The sequence below is a fragment of the Bactrocera oleae genome, chromosome 4 (assembly GCF_042242935.1).
Source record: "Bactrocera oleae isolate idBacOlea1 chromosome 4, idBacOlea1, whole genome shotgun sequence".
NCBI classification, from domain to species: Eukaryota; Metazoa; Arthropoda; class Insecta; order Diptera; family Tephritidae; genus Bactrocera; species Bactrocera oleae.
This window is the reverse complement of record NC_091538.1, coordinates 32,458,199-32,476,817: the sequence shown is the minus strand read 5'-3', so window position 1 is coordinate 32,476,817 and position 18,619 is coordinate 32,458,199. Positions and strand designations below refer to the sequence as shown.

Genomic DNA, 18,619 nt, shown 5'->3' with positions numbered 1-18,619 from the left:
AGTGAGCCTTCTATCGAAGTGAATGCCAGGATGAGTAACATCTTTTTCTTGTGGTTATAAGATGTTATTAAACATATTTTTGAATTTGGCAAAAATGTAACATGCTAGTTGGCTAGGCAATCTTCCACAAAAACTAATATCTACTTTAGTATTTTTGGCACACTGATGGGGAACTTTCACTAGTTTTACAAAACAAAAGCTACAGGAGCAAAATGACCGAGGAATCGAAGTCTGTCTTGAATATGAGGTAATTATTTTTGATAAGGATTAATACCAAGGTACAAATATAAATTTTACAGAGGCAAAATTTTTATTATTATTTTCTAAATAAATAAACGCTTATTCTGACATAACTATTGTATAATAGTTAGACATATGCTGTCACTATATTTTTGTAGATAATTATTGTATAAGTTCTGCAAAGTCGTAGGACATTATTTTGTTCTACAACCAATAGTATTCGCAGCGCACACGATGAAAGGAATTTTTTAGGATGTTTTATACATTGGGTTACATTATTGGCGTTTTAGTAAGGATACCTAACTTATTTTTACACTGGAGATAATGTATCTTCCCAACGGTGAAGGAATTTTTAAAATCTATCAAATAGTTTCGGAGCCTTATGAATTCAAACAAACAATCAATTAAATTTTTCCTCTTTATAATAATATAGTACAGATAATGTGATATATGTATATAATAAGGAACTGTGATATTTATTTTTATTTTTTAATTTAACTTAAGAATAGTCCCTAAAAGGTGGCACTAACCAATTTATAGCTGGTTAAGCTGAGGCACACAAAATAAAAGCATTATTTGTAAATAAATTTTCAAAACCTGACTGGCCATTTCTGCGAAGAACTCTGCTGTCATTGAGGGAACCAGATTCGCAACAAGTTACATCTGTGAACCTTTTATCCGTATCCATTATTGCTCGAAATTATTTTCCGTATTTTCTCTGTGTCTATGTCTCAGTCTATGCTACCGATGATATCTGGTAAACCACTCCTTGCGTCCTTTTCTTTTTATTGCAATTACTTCGGCCCATTGTGGCCATTTGATGTACTCGTGGCCTATAGTTATATAACATTTAAATTTCTGAATATTATGTAAATATTTCTTTAAAACCGAGTGCTGTTGCAACCATGAAAGGAATTTCAAAATGAAAAGGAATGTCGAATTGCGTAGTAGCGAGCTATTACGAAAAAGAACACAGAGCGTACCACCCGAGTCCCTTTGTCTTTTCTCTTCGTTCCCTCGCCTACGAAAACCGGGTTGGGCGGTAAAAAGAGTGCTCGTCAGAACATGCACATACATGGCTCATGACGTTTAGACAGTTTTGCGTGTTCACAATGTATGTTTTGTGAACTGTTTTCTCCACAATAATCAAACTGTCTGTAGGTAAGCTAACCACAACTAGGTGAAAACGGTTCTGTCCGTTAAAGCTATCATCCAATTAAGCTACCAGCGGTTGAAAATAAACTTAACCGAATATTGGGAAAACGGTCCTTAAGATGATTCGTTTGGTATTTTGAACTGTCAAACAGATCGTTGGGGCCAAAAATAAAATTTCTTTAATTTCTTCAGTGCTGCCAATCTGTTTGAGCAGCTGGCCAAGCTGAAGGCTGTTAATAAACATTGAACTCGCTTATGCTTTGATAAATATCTCTCTCTGAGTTTACTCTGTAATCAGTATTAATGTGGCTACGGATATATTTTTATACTTTAACCAGTTGATGTTATGGGTCTAAATCCACTTTGGTGATACAACGAAGAGTTGTTCGTGATGTATCTATATTTTTGTTTACAGGCTTGGAGCTCTGGTTAATGATTTCAGTAACTTCGCTGCGCGGAATATTTAGCATGTGGTTAGGACGAGCTTAAATTTCAAACGACAACTTCGATTTCAGGTCTTTATATACAGGACAACACCTATGACCAGCGGCGAGATTTCCTCTACAGTTTCTACATTTTTTGCACTTGTCCGCTGGTTTTGTGGGACAATATTTTATTTTTATGTTAATGTATGGGCCAATGACAAAATGAAGTAATGTTCCTTTTTTAATTGTACTCTCACTGTCGATACTGTTTTTGGTCGCTGTCCGTGCTTGCACGCTTGTTGGCGCCTTCATATTTGTTGTTGCTCGATTGCTGTTTAATTCATAATGTTGATTCTGTTGACAGTGTCTTCTGTTTCGCTTCGCCTCATGCATTTTTGTCACCGTTTGATTTTTTTGTTGCTAGGAGTTGTTTTTGCTTGCTTGACGAAACTGAAACATGCATTCACGAAATGCCTTCGGCCTTGTTGGTGAGGGTGATCATTTTTCTTTCCAAGATTATATACTTATCTCAAGTATAGTGTTTGGAACAGATTCAAATCACCAATAAAATAACAGGCAAGGAAAGTTTGTACCGGCGATCTAGCAAGTGGAGCTAGATGAAACCCCACAAAAATTCATGATATCATTTATTTGTTTCTCACTTGAATTACTAATACAAGTTTTAAAGTTCATAAATAGCTACACAAAAATATTCCACAGTAGATACGGTTCTGATTAAAGTCCTAATGAATTATTATTGTTTTTAAATATACATAGATTAGATCATACAACAAAAAGTGGGAATATCGTATCAACGTATCATTAAAAATTCGAAATTGAGTTGTTTACTGATTACGATGCACAACTGAATTCCCTTTGGACGAAAATGACGGACTGCAAAGCATGGTAACGCTGCACTATCCAAACCCTCTTTTCGGTATCCCAAGCAATCATGTAAAAAAAAATTAAATAACAATCTGCCAAATAAAAATAAAAAGTAATTCGATTACTTACACAGAAAACAAGTTATTACGGTTTGTTTTTGTAACACGATTTGTGAGCCACTCTGTACATAACTTTGGTTTGAGCTAACCTCTTTAGGTTGTAGATAAGTATATACATTGCCAAATGCAGACAATATCGAGTAAAAATCGTTCATCCATCATCATGTATAAAGGAGTAGCTGTTAGTTTCGTCAAATCGGTCATAGGAACTTTAGCAAAGGCTGGATCACGGTATCATACGACCCAAGCTGAGGATCAGCCTGACAGGGGCTCTTAAATAGGCCAGTCTCGAACGGAACTTACGGATACCTGGCGCCCTCTGTAACAAGATAATCGTACTTGCATAGAGGGGGCTATGGTCGTTGGTCCAGAATATGATGCTTTCGCTCGAAAGTAGCCAGCACAAAGACGTGACCTAAGCTTGGTCTAGGTGCAAGGGCTGTAATTAACCCTAGAGCCGATGCTTAGCTGGAATTACATTTTTTAATCTTGAAATGGCAGTCGAAGATAAATAATAAGTTCGCATTTGTTTATGTTAGTGAATTGAGAATGAATTAAGATTCGAATAAATAAATTAACTGTTTTTTTCTTTTATTACAAAATGTGTTGAATGTTTTCATTACAACTCATCCACGACCGTGATAGCATTGGAAAATAAAATGCGCACTTAGCTGTGAATCCGCTAAACCATCTCCAGCAACATCAACATCGTCATCAACCATTCCTCTTCAACCAAATAACTAATAAATAAATAACAGGTACTACGAAAATAAAATTAAAATTAAGAAACAAAAGCTACAGAAGCAAAATGACCGAGGAATCGAAGTCTGTCTTGAATATGAGGTAATTAATTTTTATATATATATAGGTACAAATAGAGATTTTACAGAGGCAAAATTTTTATAATTATTTTCTAAATAAATAAACGCTTATTCTGACATAACTTTTGTATAATAGTTAGACATATGCTGTCACTATATTTTTGTAGATAATTATTGTATAAGTTCTGCAAAGTCGTAGGACATTATTTTGTTCTACAACCAATAGTATTCGCAGCGCACACGATGAAGGGAATTTTTTAGGTTGTTTTATACATTGGGTTACATTATTGGCGTTTTAGTAAGGATACCTAACTTATTTACACTGGAGATAATGTATCTTCCCAACGGTGAAAGAGTTTTTAAAATCTGTCAAATAGTTTCGGGGCCTTATGAATTCAAACAAACAATCAATTAAATGTTTCCTCTTTATAATAATATAAGATATAAGATAATGTGATATATGTATATAATAAGGAACTGTGTTATTTATTTTTATTTTTTAATTTAACTTAAGAATAGTCCCTAAAAGGTGGCACTAACCAATTTATAGCTGGTTAAGCTGAGGCACACAAAATAAAAGCATTATTTGTAAATAAATTTTCAAAACCTGACTGGCCTTTTCTGCGAAGAACTCTGCTGTCATTGAGGGAACCAGATTCGCAACAAGTTACATCTGTGAACCTTTTATCCGTATCCATTATTGCTCGAAATTATTTTCCGTATTTTCTCTGTGTCTATGTCTCAGTCTATGCTACCGATGATATCTGGTCAACCACTCCTTGCGTCCTTTTCTTCTTATTGCAATTACTTCGGCCCATTGTGGCCATTTGACGTACTCGTGGCCTATAGTTATAAGCCAACAAGCCGTCGACTATAGTCCAAGCGGTTGACGAAGACACACAAAACTAATTACCAAGTTGCTGAAACGTGACGGTGTTACTAATGTACCATATATAAATATACACCTATTTTCTTGGTGGTACAGTTTCTCTTCCAACAGAATTTGTTTTGGACCCAGTGCTGTTTGCATGTATCTCCGTAAGTGAAGTATTCGAATAACATTTTATAGTCTAAAAAATTGAAATATATGTGTCCATAAATTCCAAATAAAATCAGAATATGAAATGTCCGCTGTAAAATTGATAAGAGGTATTATTACATATTATGCATATTTGCATTCATATATACATATAATAACATTTAAATTTCTGAATATTATGTAAATATTTCTTTAAAACCGAGTGCTGTTGCAACCATGAAAGGAATTTCAAAATGAAAATCAATGTCGAATTGCGTAGTAGCGAGCTATTACGAAAAAGAACACAGAGCGTACCAGCCGAGTCCCTTTGTCTTTCCTCTTCGTTCCCTCGCCTACGAAAACCGGGTTGGGCGGTAAAAAGATTGCTCGTCTGAACATGCACATACATGGCTCATGACGTTTAGACAGTTTTGCGTGTTCACAATGTATGTTTTGTGAACTGTTTTCTCCACAATAATCAAACTGTCTGTAGGTAAGCTAACAACAACTAGGTGAAAACGGGTTCGTCCGTTAAAGCTATCATCCAATTAAGCTACCAACGGTTGAAAATAAACTTAACCGAGTATAGGGAAAACGGTCCTTAAGATGATTCGTTTGGTATTTTGAACTGTCAAACAGATTGTTGCGGCCAAAAATAAAATTTTCTTCAGTGCTGCCAATCTGTTTGAGCAGCTGGCCAAGCTGAAGACTGTTAATAAACATTGAACTCGCTTATGCTTTGATCAATATCTCTCTCTGAGTTTACTCTGTAATCAGTATTAATGTGGCTACGGATATATTTTTATACTTTAACCAGTTGATGTTATGGGTCTAAATCCACTCTGGTGATACAACCAGAGAACGTAAATGAATAGAGAAGGAGCAAATGTTAGCTGTACTAAAATGTTAATTACGATAAGGGAACATCGAAAACGCGCAAGCTCGAAAATAAAATGTCACCATCCTATCAAGCGGCGCAACGAACTACACCACTCTAGAAGCAAAATGTATACACAAACATATGCACAGATGTTCTTTGCTATGCGCATAAACAAAAATTGAAATAATAAAAACGAAAGTAATTGACTTCTGACAAGAAAATATAAATAATAAGGGAAATAATATGAAAATAAAATTAAAATATCATTTAATAAAAAATAGTTATAAAAATAAAAAAAAGGAGTAAATAAAAATATCTGATAGGATTTGAACTTAGGCAAAATATTTCACATTGCAATAAAGAAGTGTGCTATACAAGCAGTACCACAGACAATATTTAAGCCACTTTGTCTAATCTTTGAACTCAAAAAGCTTTTGTTGTTTACTTGCTTCAAATGTTCATATGTCTGTATGTGAATATTCTTGAAATTTCCTTCCTTCATTCGCATGTCCAAATATATTTGCATATATGCACATATGTATGTACCTCAATATGTCTTTCGCAAAAAATCAAACATTCGCGCAAGTGACAAAAAAACGTAGACGCCATCATCGGCCAATAATATCCAAGCAAACTCGCGGCATACTTTCTAAGTATTTCATATTACAACGACAACAAATTCATTCATAAGGAACGTGCGCTGCTTCAAAGAAAAGTGCGTTAGTTCATAACTCTGCGCCGCGCTATTTTTTCTGTGCGCCTGGTAAACCACATTTGGTTTTCATATAGAATTCCTACCGCAAATGCGTGAAAATAAAAATGAATGAAATTGAATTTGAATGTCTTCAGTAAAATTGAAGAATCAGCAAAATTTCAATTTTACAATTTGTATCACTGAAAATCCTACCATCCCCCTCTCATTTATATGTTGCCCACAAGCTGCTTCCTCATAACATTTGCTAAAAATCAGAAATTGAAGAATTTGTCTGGTGTTCCCTTCAGAAAGGAGAATTGGCAACATGACCTCTTAGCGATTTGAAATATTGTTTTATTGCCATTCATATGAAATCATTAACTACTTCTTTATATTCTAAGCACACTGCATATAGTACTTTTATATGTTTACTTATTATCATTATTTCATAGTTTGTCGATTTAGCCCATTTTATCTAAATACGACGCTATGAAAATGCAGCCCAATCGGTAATCGCAATATTTCAAAAGAGCATAAGTCAACTTTCAATAGCAAACTACTGTAAAAAGGATAAACGAGACAACATAGCCGACCGACATTGTCGCAAAATTGTCGATTCAAACAAATTTTGTCAACTCCGCGACGATTCACACAATTTGGTGTCAATATGTATGCGATCTCATATATGTATGTATGTATATACATATGTATGTTTGTGGACAAAGTCGTCATTTGGTTTTTTTCTACAACACAATGTCCGCGCGAACTCGCCGATATTTCGTTGACTTGCCACCATACACAAAGGCGTTTCAACTGAGGGCTCATAGTAATTATTATGTTGCTTAATTTCTATTGAAAAATACTGATGCATAACGGCTAATTTTCGTAATACAATAATAATATACGTAAAAATATAAATACACATAAATTCACACTTATATTTATATTTTAAAATAAATTCGATTAAAAAAAATGTATCTGAAATAATTATGTGGCAGTGCGCCCCTGACCCCTTCTTGCTTGCGATCGTTCAACTTGCTTCTCGCAAAAAGCAAAAAGTAAAGACAAGAGTCATTGTATGTGTGATTATCACATTTGTGTAAATACGCATAATAAGGGAATATGCAATAAACCCAAACATATGAACATATTTTCCCGATATGTTTCAATTATATCAGGAAGTAAAATATACTATTTAAGTATTTGAATTGAGATATGCTAAGCCGCTTAGCCACCGTTTTATTGTTATCCTTTGCTCAATAAGCAATTGCTCATGCAACGCACATACATAAGTTAAAAACTAGTTTATTAAATGTTTATTTTATTATGAATTCTAGGGTTTTTACCGATAATACAGATTTTTAATTCAGAAAGCTTTTCATAATTATAATTTTGTCATATCATAGAAATTGAAAACATAAATCTAAATAGGTGTGCGCAACGATTTTTCATTTAGGAATATTCGTTGTGTCTATTTATAAAATTTCGCACATTGTGTGGTGTATTTTTCTTTTTCGAAGTTATATTTTTCGATGTTCCCTCATCTGGAATTACAAATTAGTACTCAAATAGATTTCAATTAACATGTGCTCCTTCTCTATTCATTTACGTTCTCTGATACAACGAAGAGTTGTTCGTGCATTTCAAATGATCAGAAGTCAGTACATGTATCACCATTTATAAGCGATATATCTATATTTTTGTTTACAGGCTTGGAGCTCTGGTCAATGATTTCAGTAATTTCGCTGCGCGGAATATTTAGCATGTGGTTAGGACGAGCTTAAATTTCAAGCGACAACTTCGATTTCAAGTCTTTATATACAGGACAACCCCTATGACCAGCAGCGTGATTTCCCTTACAGTTTCTACATTTTTTGCACTTGTCCGCTGGTTTTGTGGGACAATATTTTATTATACTCTCGCAACCTGTTGCTACGGAGTATAATAGTTTTGTCCACCTAACGGTTGTATATATATAAATGATCAGGATGAAGAGACGAGTTGAAATCCGGGTGACTGTCTGTCCTTCCGCCCTTTGTCCGTCCGTCCGTCCGTGCGAGCTCTAACTTGAGTAAAAATTTAGATATCTTTATAAAACTTGGAAGACATATTTCTTGGCACCGTGAGACGGTTGGTATTGCAGATGGGCGTAATCGGACCACTGCCACGCCCACAAAACGCCATTAATCAAAAACCAATAAATTGCCATAACTAAGCTCCGCAATAAGATACAAGACTGTGATTTAGTACACAGGATCACATTAGGGAGGGGCATCTGCAGCTAAATTTTTTTTTAAGTGGGCGTGGTCCCGCCCCTAATAGGTTTAATGTGCATATCTCCTAAACCGCTGATGCTATAATAACAACACTCACTGGAAGCAAATGTTTTTAGAACCTCTACGTACAGTGTGAAAATAGTTGAAATCGGGTGACAACTCCGCCCACTCCCCATATAACGGTACTGTTAAAAACTACTAGAAGCGCGATAAATCAAGCACTAAACACGCCATAGATATTAAATTTTATCTCTGGGATGGTATGAGATGACTTTATAGGAACCGCGTTCAAAATTAGACAGTGGGCGTGGCACAGCCCACTTTTAGGTGAAAACCCATATCTTGAGATCTGCTTAACCGATTTCAACCAAATTTGGCACATAACATTCTTTCTTTATGTCTATGTCATAGTACAATCGAAATCGGGTTACAACCACGCCTACTTCCCATATCTGATTATTTCACTTTCCACTATGCAAATCAGGCAACAATGACTGTATCGGGATAAAACTTTGCGTGAATAATACGTTTAAAGTATACCACCTTGTGGCCAAAAATTGTCTAAATCGAACCAAAACTGTTTAAGCCCCTAAGTACTAAATATGTCGACCCCAGTGCCTATAGTTGACCTTCTACCGAAAATATCTGTCAATCCACAAAGAAATCTCAAACGAGTATACTATTTGACTTTGCGAGAGTATAAAATGTTCGGTTACATCCGAACTTTGCCCTTCCTTACTTGTTTTTATGTTAATGTGGCGGCCAATGACAAACTGAAGTTATGTATCTTTTTTAATTGTACTCTCACTTTCGATACTGTTTTTCTTCGCTGTCCGTGCTTGCACGCTTGTTGGCGCCTTCATATTTGTTGTTGCTCGATTGCTGTTTAATTCATAATGTTGATTCTGTTGACAGTGTCTTCTGTTTCGCTTCGCCTCATGCATTTTTGTCACCGTTTGATTTTTTTGTTGCTAGGAGTTGTTTTTGCTTGCTTGACGAAACTGAAACATGCATTCACGAAATGCCTTCGGCCTTGTTGGTGAGGGTGATCATTTTTCTTTCCAAGATTATATACTTCTTTCAAGTATAGTGTTTGGAACAGATTCAAATCACCAATAAAATAACAGGCAAAGAAAGTTTGTACCGGCGATCTAGCAAGTGGAGCTAGATGAAATTCCACAAAAATTCATGATATCATTTATTTGTTTCTCACTTGAATTACTAATACAGTGTTAAAAGTTATAGTTTTAAAGTTCATAAATAGCTATCCGGTTCTGATTAAAGTCCTAATGAATTATTATTGTTTTTAAATATGCATAGATTAGATCATACAACAAAAAGTGGGAATATCGTATCAACGTATCATTAAAGATTCGAAATTTGAGTTTTTTACTGATTACGATTCACAACTGAATTCGCTTTGGACGAAAATGACGGACTGCAAAGCATGGTAAAGCTGCACTATTCAAACCCTCTTTTCGGTATCCCAAGCAATCATGTAAAAAAAAAAATTAAATAACAATCTGCCAAATAAAAATAAAAAGTAAATCGATTACTTGACCAGAAAACAAGTTATTACGGTTTGTTTTTGTAACACGATTTGTGAGCCACCCTGTACATAACTTTGGTTTGAGCTAACCTCTTTAGGTTGTAGATAAGTATATACATTGCCAAATGCAGACAACATCGAGTAAAAATCGTTCATCCATCATCATGTATAAAGGAGTAGGTGTTAGTTTTGTCAAATCGGTCATAGGAACTTTAGCAAAGGCTGGATCACGGTATCATACGACCCAAGCTGAGGATCAGCCTGACAGGGGCTCTTAAATAGGCCAGTCTCGAACGGAACTTACGGATACCTGGCGCCCTCTGTAACAAGATAATCGTACTTGCATAGAGGGGGCTATGGTCGTTGGTCCAGAATATGATGCTTTCGCTCGAAAGTAGCCAGCACAAAGACGTGACCTAAGCTTGGTCTAGGTGCAAGGGCTGTAACTAACCCTAGAGCCGATGCTTTAGCTGGAATTACATTTTTTAATCTTGAAATGGCAGTCGAAGATAAATCATAAGTTCGCATTTGTTTATGTTTGTGAATTGAGAATGAATTAAGATTCGAATAAATAAATTAACTGTTTTTTTTCTTTTATTACAAAATGTGTTGAATGTTTTAATTAGAACTCATCCACGACCGTGATAGCATTGGAAAATAAAATGCGCACTTAGCTGTGAATCCGCTAAACCATCTCCAGCAACATCAACATCGTCATCAACCACTCCTCTTCAACCAAATAACTAATAAATAAATAACAGGTACTACGAAAATAAAATTAAAATTAAGAAACAAAAGCTACTGAAGCAAAATGACCGAGGTAATTAATTTTGATATATATATAGGTACAAATAGAGATTTTACAGAGGCAAAATTTTTATTATTATTTTCTAAATAAATAAACGCTTATTCTGACATAACTTTTGTATAATAGTTAGACATATGCTGTCACTATATTTTTGTAGATAATTATTGTATAAGTTCTGCAAAGTCGTAGGACATTATTTTGTTCTACAACCAATAGTATTCGCAGCACACACGATGAAGGGAATTTTTTAGGTTGTTTTATACATTGGGTTACATTATTGGCGTTTTAGTAAGGATACCTAACTTATTTTTACACTGGAGATAATGTATCTTCCCAACGGTGAAGGAATTTTTAAAATCTGTCAAATAGTTTTGGAGCCTTATGAATTCAAACAAACAATCAATTAAATGTTTCCTCTTTATATTAATATAGTATAGATAATGTGATATATGTATAGGTATAATAAGGAACCGTGTTATTTATTTTTATTTTTTAATTTAACTTAAGAATAGTCCCTAAAAGGTGGCACTAACCAATTTATAGCAGGTTAAGCTGAATCACACAAAATAAAAGCATTATTTGTAAATAAATTTTCAAAACCTGTTTGGCCTTTTCTGCGAAGAACTCTGCTGTCATTGAGGGAACCAGATTCGCAACAAGTTACATCTGTGAACCTTTTACCCGTATCCATTATTGCTCGAAATTATTTTCCGTATTTTCTCTGTGTATATGTCTCAGTCTATGCTACCGATGATATCTGGTAAACCAATTACTTCGGCCCATTGTGGCCATTTGATGTACTCGTGGCCTATAGTTATAGGCCAACAAGCCGTCGACTATAGTCCAAGCGGTTGACGAAGACACACAAAACTAATTACCAAGTTGATGAAACGTGACGGTGTTACTAATGTACCATATATAAATATACACCTATTTTCTTGGTGGTACAATTTCTCTTCCAACAGAATTTGTTTTGGACACAGTGCTATTTGCATATATCTCCGTAAGTGAAGTATTCGAATAACATTTTATAGTCTAAAAAATTGAAATATATGTGTCCATAAATTCCAATTAAAATCAGAACATGAAATGTCCGCTGTAAAATTGATAAGAGAAATCAGCTGCATTGACGCAGTACTATTATTACATATTATGCATATTTGCATTCATATATACATATAATAACATTTAAATTTCTGAATATTATGTAAATATTTCTTTAAAACCGAGTGCTGTTGCAACCATGAAAGGAATTTCAAAATGAAAAGGAATGTCGAATTGCGTAGTAGCGAGCTATTACGAAAAAGAACACAGAGCGTACCAGCCGAGTCCCTTTGTCTTTCCTCTTCGTTCCCTCGCCTACGAAAACCGGGTTGCGCGGTAAAAAGAGTGCTCGTCTGAACATGCACATACATGGCTCATGATGTTTAGACAGTTTTGCGTGTTCACAATGTATGTTTTGTGAACTGTTTTCTCCACAATAATCAAACTGTCTGTAGGTAAGCTAACAACAACTAGGTGAAAACGGTTCTGTCCGTTAAAGCTATCATCCAATTAAGCTACCAACGGTTGAAAATAAACTTAACCGAGTATTGGGAAAACGGTCCTTAAGATGATTCGTTTGGTATTTTGAACTGTCAAACAGATTGTTGCGGCCAAAAATAAAATTTTCTTCACTGCTGCCAATCTGTTTGAGCAGCTGGCCAAGCTGAAGACTGGTAATAAACATTGAACTCGCTTATGCTTTGATAAATATCTCTCTCTGAGTTTACTCTGTAATCAGTATTAATGTGGCTACGGATATATTTTTATACTTTAACCAGTTGATGTTATGGGTCTAAATCCACTTTGGTGTTACAACGAAGAGTTGTTTGTGATATATCTATATTTTTGTTTACAGGCTTGGAGCTCTGGTTAATGATTTCAGTAACTTCGCTGCGCGGAATATTTAGCATGTGGTTAGGACGAGCTTAAATTTCAAACGACAACTTCGATTTCAGGTCTTTATATACAGGACAACCCCTATAACCAGCGGCGAGATTTCCTCTACAGTTTCTACATTGCTAGGAGTTGTTTTTGCTTGCTTGACGAAACTGAAACATGCATTCACGAAATGCCTTCGGCCTTGTTGGTGAGGGTGATCATTTTTCTTTCCAAGATTATATACTTCTCTCAAGTATAGTGTTTGGAACAGATTCAAATCACCAATAAAATAACAGGCAAAGAAAGTTTGTACCGGCGATCTAGCAAGTGGAGCTAGATGAAACCACACAAAAATTCATGATATTATTTATTTGTTTCTCACTTGAATTACTAATATAAGTTTTAAAGTTCATAAATAGCTATCCGGTTCTGATTAAAGTCCTAATGAATTATTATTGTTTTTAAATATGCATAGATTAGATCATACAACAAAAAGTGGGAATATCGTATCAACGTATCATTAAAAATTCGAAATTTGAGTTTTTTACTGATTACGATTCACAACTGAATTCCTTTTGGACGAAAATGACGGACTGCAAAGCATGGTAACGCTGCACTATCCAAACCCTCTTTTCGGTATCCCAAGCAATCATGTAAAAAAAAAATAAATAACAATCTGCCAAATAAAAAAAAAAAAGTAAATCAATTACTTACACAGAAAACAAGCTATTACGGTTTGTTTTTGTAACACGATTTGTGAGCCACCCTGTACATAACTTTGGTTTGAGCTAACCTCTTTAGGCTGTAGATAAGTATATACATTGCCAAATGCAGACAATATCGAGTAAAAATCGTTCATCCATCATCATGTATAAAGGAGTAGCTGTTATTTTCGTCAAATCGGTCATAGGAACTTTAGCAAAGGCTGGATCACGGTATCATACGACCCAAGCTGAGGATCAGCTTGACAGGGGCTCATAAATAGGCCAGTCTCGAACGGAACTTACGGATACCTGGCGCCCTCTGTAACAAGATAATCGTACTTGCATAGAGGGGGCTATGGTCGTTGGTCCAGAATATGATGCTTTCGCTCGAAAGTAGCCAGCACAAAGACGTGACCTAAGCTTGGTCTAGGTGCAAGGGCTGTAACTAACCCTAGAGCCGATGCTTTAGCTGGAATTACATTTTTTAATCTTGAAATGGCAGTCGAAGATAAATCATAAGTTCGCATTTGTTTATGTTTGTGAATTGAGAATGAATTAAGATTCGAATAAATAAATTAACTGTTTTTTTCTTTTATTACAAAATGTGTTGAATGTTTTCATTACAACTCATCCACGACCGTGATAGCATTGGAAAATAAAATGCGCACTTAGCTGTGAATCCGCTAAACCATCTCCAGCAACATCAACATCGTCATCAACCACTCCTCTTCAACCAAATAACTAATAAATAAATAACAGGTACTACGAAAATAAAATTAAAATTAAGAAACAAAAGCTACAGAAGCAAAATGACCGAGGAATCGAAGTCTGTCTTGAATATGAGGTAATTAATTTTGATATATATATAGGTACAAATAGAGATTTTACAGAGGCAAAATTTTTATAATTATTTTCTAAATAAATAAACGCTTATTCTGACATAACTATTGTATAATAGTTAGACATATGCTGTCACTATATTTTTGTAGATAATTATTGTATAAGTTCTGCAAAGTCGTAGGACATTATTTTGTTCTACAACCAATAGTATTCGCAGCGCACACGATGAAGGGAATTTTTTAGGATGTTTTATACATTGGGTTACATTATTGGCGTTTTAGTAAGGATACCTAACTTATTTACACTGGAGATAATGTATCTTCCCAACGGTGAAAGAATTTTTAGAATCTGTCAAATAGTTTCGGAGCCTTATGAATTCAAACAAACAATCAATTAAATGTTTCCTCTTTATAATAATATAGTATAGATAATGTGATATATGTATAGGTATAATAAGGAACTGTGTTATTTATTTTTATTTTTTAATTTCACTTAAGAATAGTCCCTAAAAGGTGGCACTAACCAATTTATAGCAGGTTAAGCTGAATCACACAAAATAAAAGCATTATTTGTAAATAAATTTTCAAAACCTGACTGGCCTTTTCTGAGAAGAACTCTGCTGTCATTGAGGGAACCAGATTCGCAACAAGTTACATCTGTGAACCTTTTATCCGTATCCATTATTGCTCGAAATTATTTTCCGTATTTTGTCTGTGTCTATGTCTCAGTCTATGCTACCGATGATATCTGGTAAACCACTCCTTGCGTCCTTTTCTTTTTATTGCAATTACTTCGGCCCATTGTGGCCATTTGATGTACTCGTGGCCTATAGTTATAAGCCAACAAGCCGTCGACTATAGTCCAAGCGGTTGACGAAGACACACAAAACTAATTACCAAGTTGCTGAAACGTGACGGTGTTACTAATGTACCATATATAAATATACACCTATTTTCTTGGTGGTACAGTTTCTTTTCCAACAGAATTTGTTTTGGACACAGTGCTATTTGCATGTATCTCCGTAAGTGAAGTATTCGAATAACATTTTATAGTCTAAAAAATTGAAATATATGTGTCCATAAATTCCAATTAAAATCAGAACATGAAATGTCCGCTGTAAAATTGATAAGAGAAATCAGCTGCATTGACGCAGTACTATTATTACATATTATGCATATTTGCATTCATATATACATATAATAACATTTAAATTTCTGAATATTATGTAAATATTTCTTTAAAACCGAGTGCTGTTGCAACCATGAAAGGAATTTCAAAATGAAAAGGAATGTCGAATTGCGTAGTAGCGAGCTATTACGAAAAAGAACACAGAGCGTACCAGCCGAGTCCCTTTGTCTTTCCTCTTCGTTCCCTCGCCTACGAAAACCGGGTTGCGCGGTAAAAAGAGTGCTCGTCTGAACATGCACATACATGGCTCATGACGTTTAGACAGTTTTGCGTGTTCACAATGTATGTTTTGTGAACTGTTTTCTCCACAATAATCAAACTGTCTGTAGGTAAGCTAACAACAACTAGGTGAAAACGGTTCTGTCCGTTAAAGCTATCATCCAATTAAGCTACCAACGGTTGAAAATAAACTTAACCGAGTATTGGGAAAACGGTCCTTAAGATGATTCGTTTGGTATTTTGAACTGTCAAACAGATTGTTGCGGCCAAAAATAAAATTTTCTTCAGTGCTGCCAATCTGTTTGAGCAGCTGGCCAAGCTGAAGACTGTTAATAAACATTGAACTCGCTTATGCTTTGATCAATATCTCTCTCTGAGTTTACTCTGTAATCAGTATTAATGTGGCTACGGATATATTTTTATACTTTAACCAGTTCATGTTATGGGTCTAAATCCACTTTGGTGATACAACCAGAGAACGTAAATGAATAGAGAAGGAGCAAATGTTAGCTGTACTAAAATGTTAATTACGATGAGGAAACATCGAAAACGCGCAAGCTCGAAAATACAATGTCACCATCCTATCAAGCGGCGCAACGAACTACACCACTCTAGAAGCAAAATGTATACACATACATATGCATAGATGTTCTTTGCTATGCGCATAAACAAAAATTGAAATAATAAAAACGAAAGTAATTGACTTCTGACAAGAAAATATAAATAATAAGGGAAATAATATGAAAATAGAATTAAAATATCATTTAATAAAAAATAGTTATAAAAATAAAAAAAAGGAGTAAATAAAAATATCTGATAGGATTTGAACTTAGGCAAAATATTTCACATTGCAATAAAGAAGTGTGCTATACAAGCAGCACCACAGACAATATGTAAGCCACTTTGTCTAACCTTTGAACTCAGACAGCTTTTGTTGTTTACTTGCTTCAAATGTTCATATGTCTGTATGTGAATATTCTTGAAATTTCCTTCCTTCATTCGCATGTCCAAATATATTTGCATATATGTACATATGTATGTACCTCAATATGTCTTTCGCAAAAAATCAAACATTCGCGCAAGTGACAAAAAAACGTAGACGCCATCACCGGCCCATAATATCCAAGCAAACTCGCGGCATACTTTCTAAGTATTTCATATTACAACGACAACAAATTCATTCATAAAGAACGTGCGCTGCTTCAAAGAAAAGTGCGTTGGTTCATAACTCTGCGCCGCGCTGTTTTTTCTGTGCGCCTGGTAAGCCACATTTGGTTTTCATATAGAATCCCTACCGCAAATGCGTGAAAATAAAAATGAATGAAATTGAATTTGAATGTCTTCAGTAAAATTGAAGAATCAGCAAAATTTCAATTTTACAATTTGTATCACTGAAAATCCTACCATCCCCCTCTCATTTATATGTTGCCCACGAGCTGCTTCCTCATAACATTTGCTAAAAATCAGAAATTGAAGAATTTGTCTGGTGTTCCCTTCAGAAAGGAGAATTGGCAACATGACCTCTTAGCGATTTGAAATATTGTTTTATTGCCATTCATATGAAATCATTAACTACTTCTATATATTCTAAGCACACTGCATATAGTACTTTTATATGTTTACTTATGATCATTATTTCATAGTTTGTCGATTTAGCCCATTTTATCTAAATACGACGCTATGAAAATGCAGCCCAATCGGTAATCGCAATATTTCAAAAGAGCATAAGTCAACTTTCAATAGCAAACTACTGCAAAAAGGATAAACGAGACAACATAGCCGACCGACATTGTCGCAAAATTGTCGATTCAAACAAATTTTGTCAACTCCGCGACAATTCACACAATTTGGTGTCAATATGTATGCGAAGTCATATATGTATGTATGTATGTATATACATATGTATGTTTGTGGACAAAGTCGTCATTTGGTTTTTTTCTACAACACAATGTCCGCGCGAACTCGCCGATATTTCGTTGACTTGCCACCATACACAAAGGCGTTTCAACTGAGGGCTCATAGTAATTATTATGTTGCTTAATTTCTATTGAAAAATACTGATGCATAACGGCTAATTTTCGTAATACAATAATAATATACGTAAAAATATAAATACACATAAATTCACACTTATATTTATATTTTAAAATAAATTCGATTAAAAAAAATGTATCTGAAATAATTATGTGGCAGTGCGCCCCTGACCCCTTCTTGCTTGCGATCGTTCAACTTGCTTCTCGCAAAAAGCAAAAAGTAAAGACAAGAGTCATTGTATGTGTGATTATCACATTTGTGTAAATACGCATAATAAGGGAATATGCAATAAACCCAAACATATGAACATATTTTCCCGATATGTTTCAATTATATCAGGAAGTAAAATATACTATTTAAGTATTTGAATTGAGATATGCTAAGCCGCTTAGCCACCGTTTTATTGTTATCCTTTGCTCAATAAGCAATTGCTCATGCAACGCACATACATAAGTTAAAAACTAGTTTATTAAATGTTTATTTTATTATCAATTCTGGGGTTTTTACCGATAATACAGATTTTTAATTCAGAAAGCTTTTCATAATTATAATTTTGTCATATCATAGAAATTGAAAACATAAATCTAAATAGGTATGCGCAACGATTTTTCATTTAGGAATATTCGTTGTGTCTATTTATAAAATTTCGCACATTGTGTGGTGTATTTTTCTTTTTCGAAGTTATATTTTTCGATGTTCCCTCATCTGGAATTACAAATTAGTACTCAAATAGATTTCAATTAACATGTGCTCCTTCTCTATTCATTTACGTTCTCTGATACAACGAAGAGTTGTTCGTGCATTTCAAATGATCAGAAGTCAGTACATGTATCACCATTTA

General features: G+C 34.6%; 1 pseudogene; it reads right to left on the bottom strand.

Moving 5' to 3' along the window:
• Positions 1-739: 739 nt before the first annotated feature.
• The window catches only part of LOC138857041 (uncharacterized), a 35,701-nt pseudogene continuing 17,821 nt past the window's right edge, over positions 740-18,619 (bottom strand).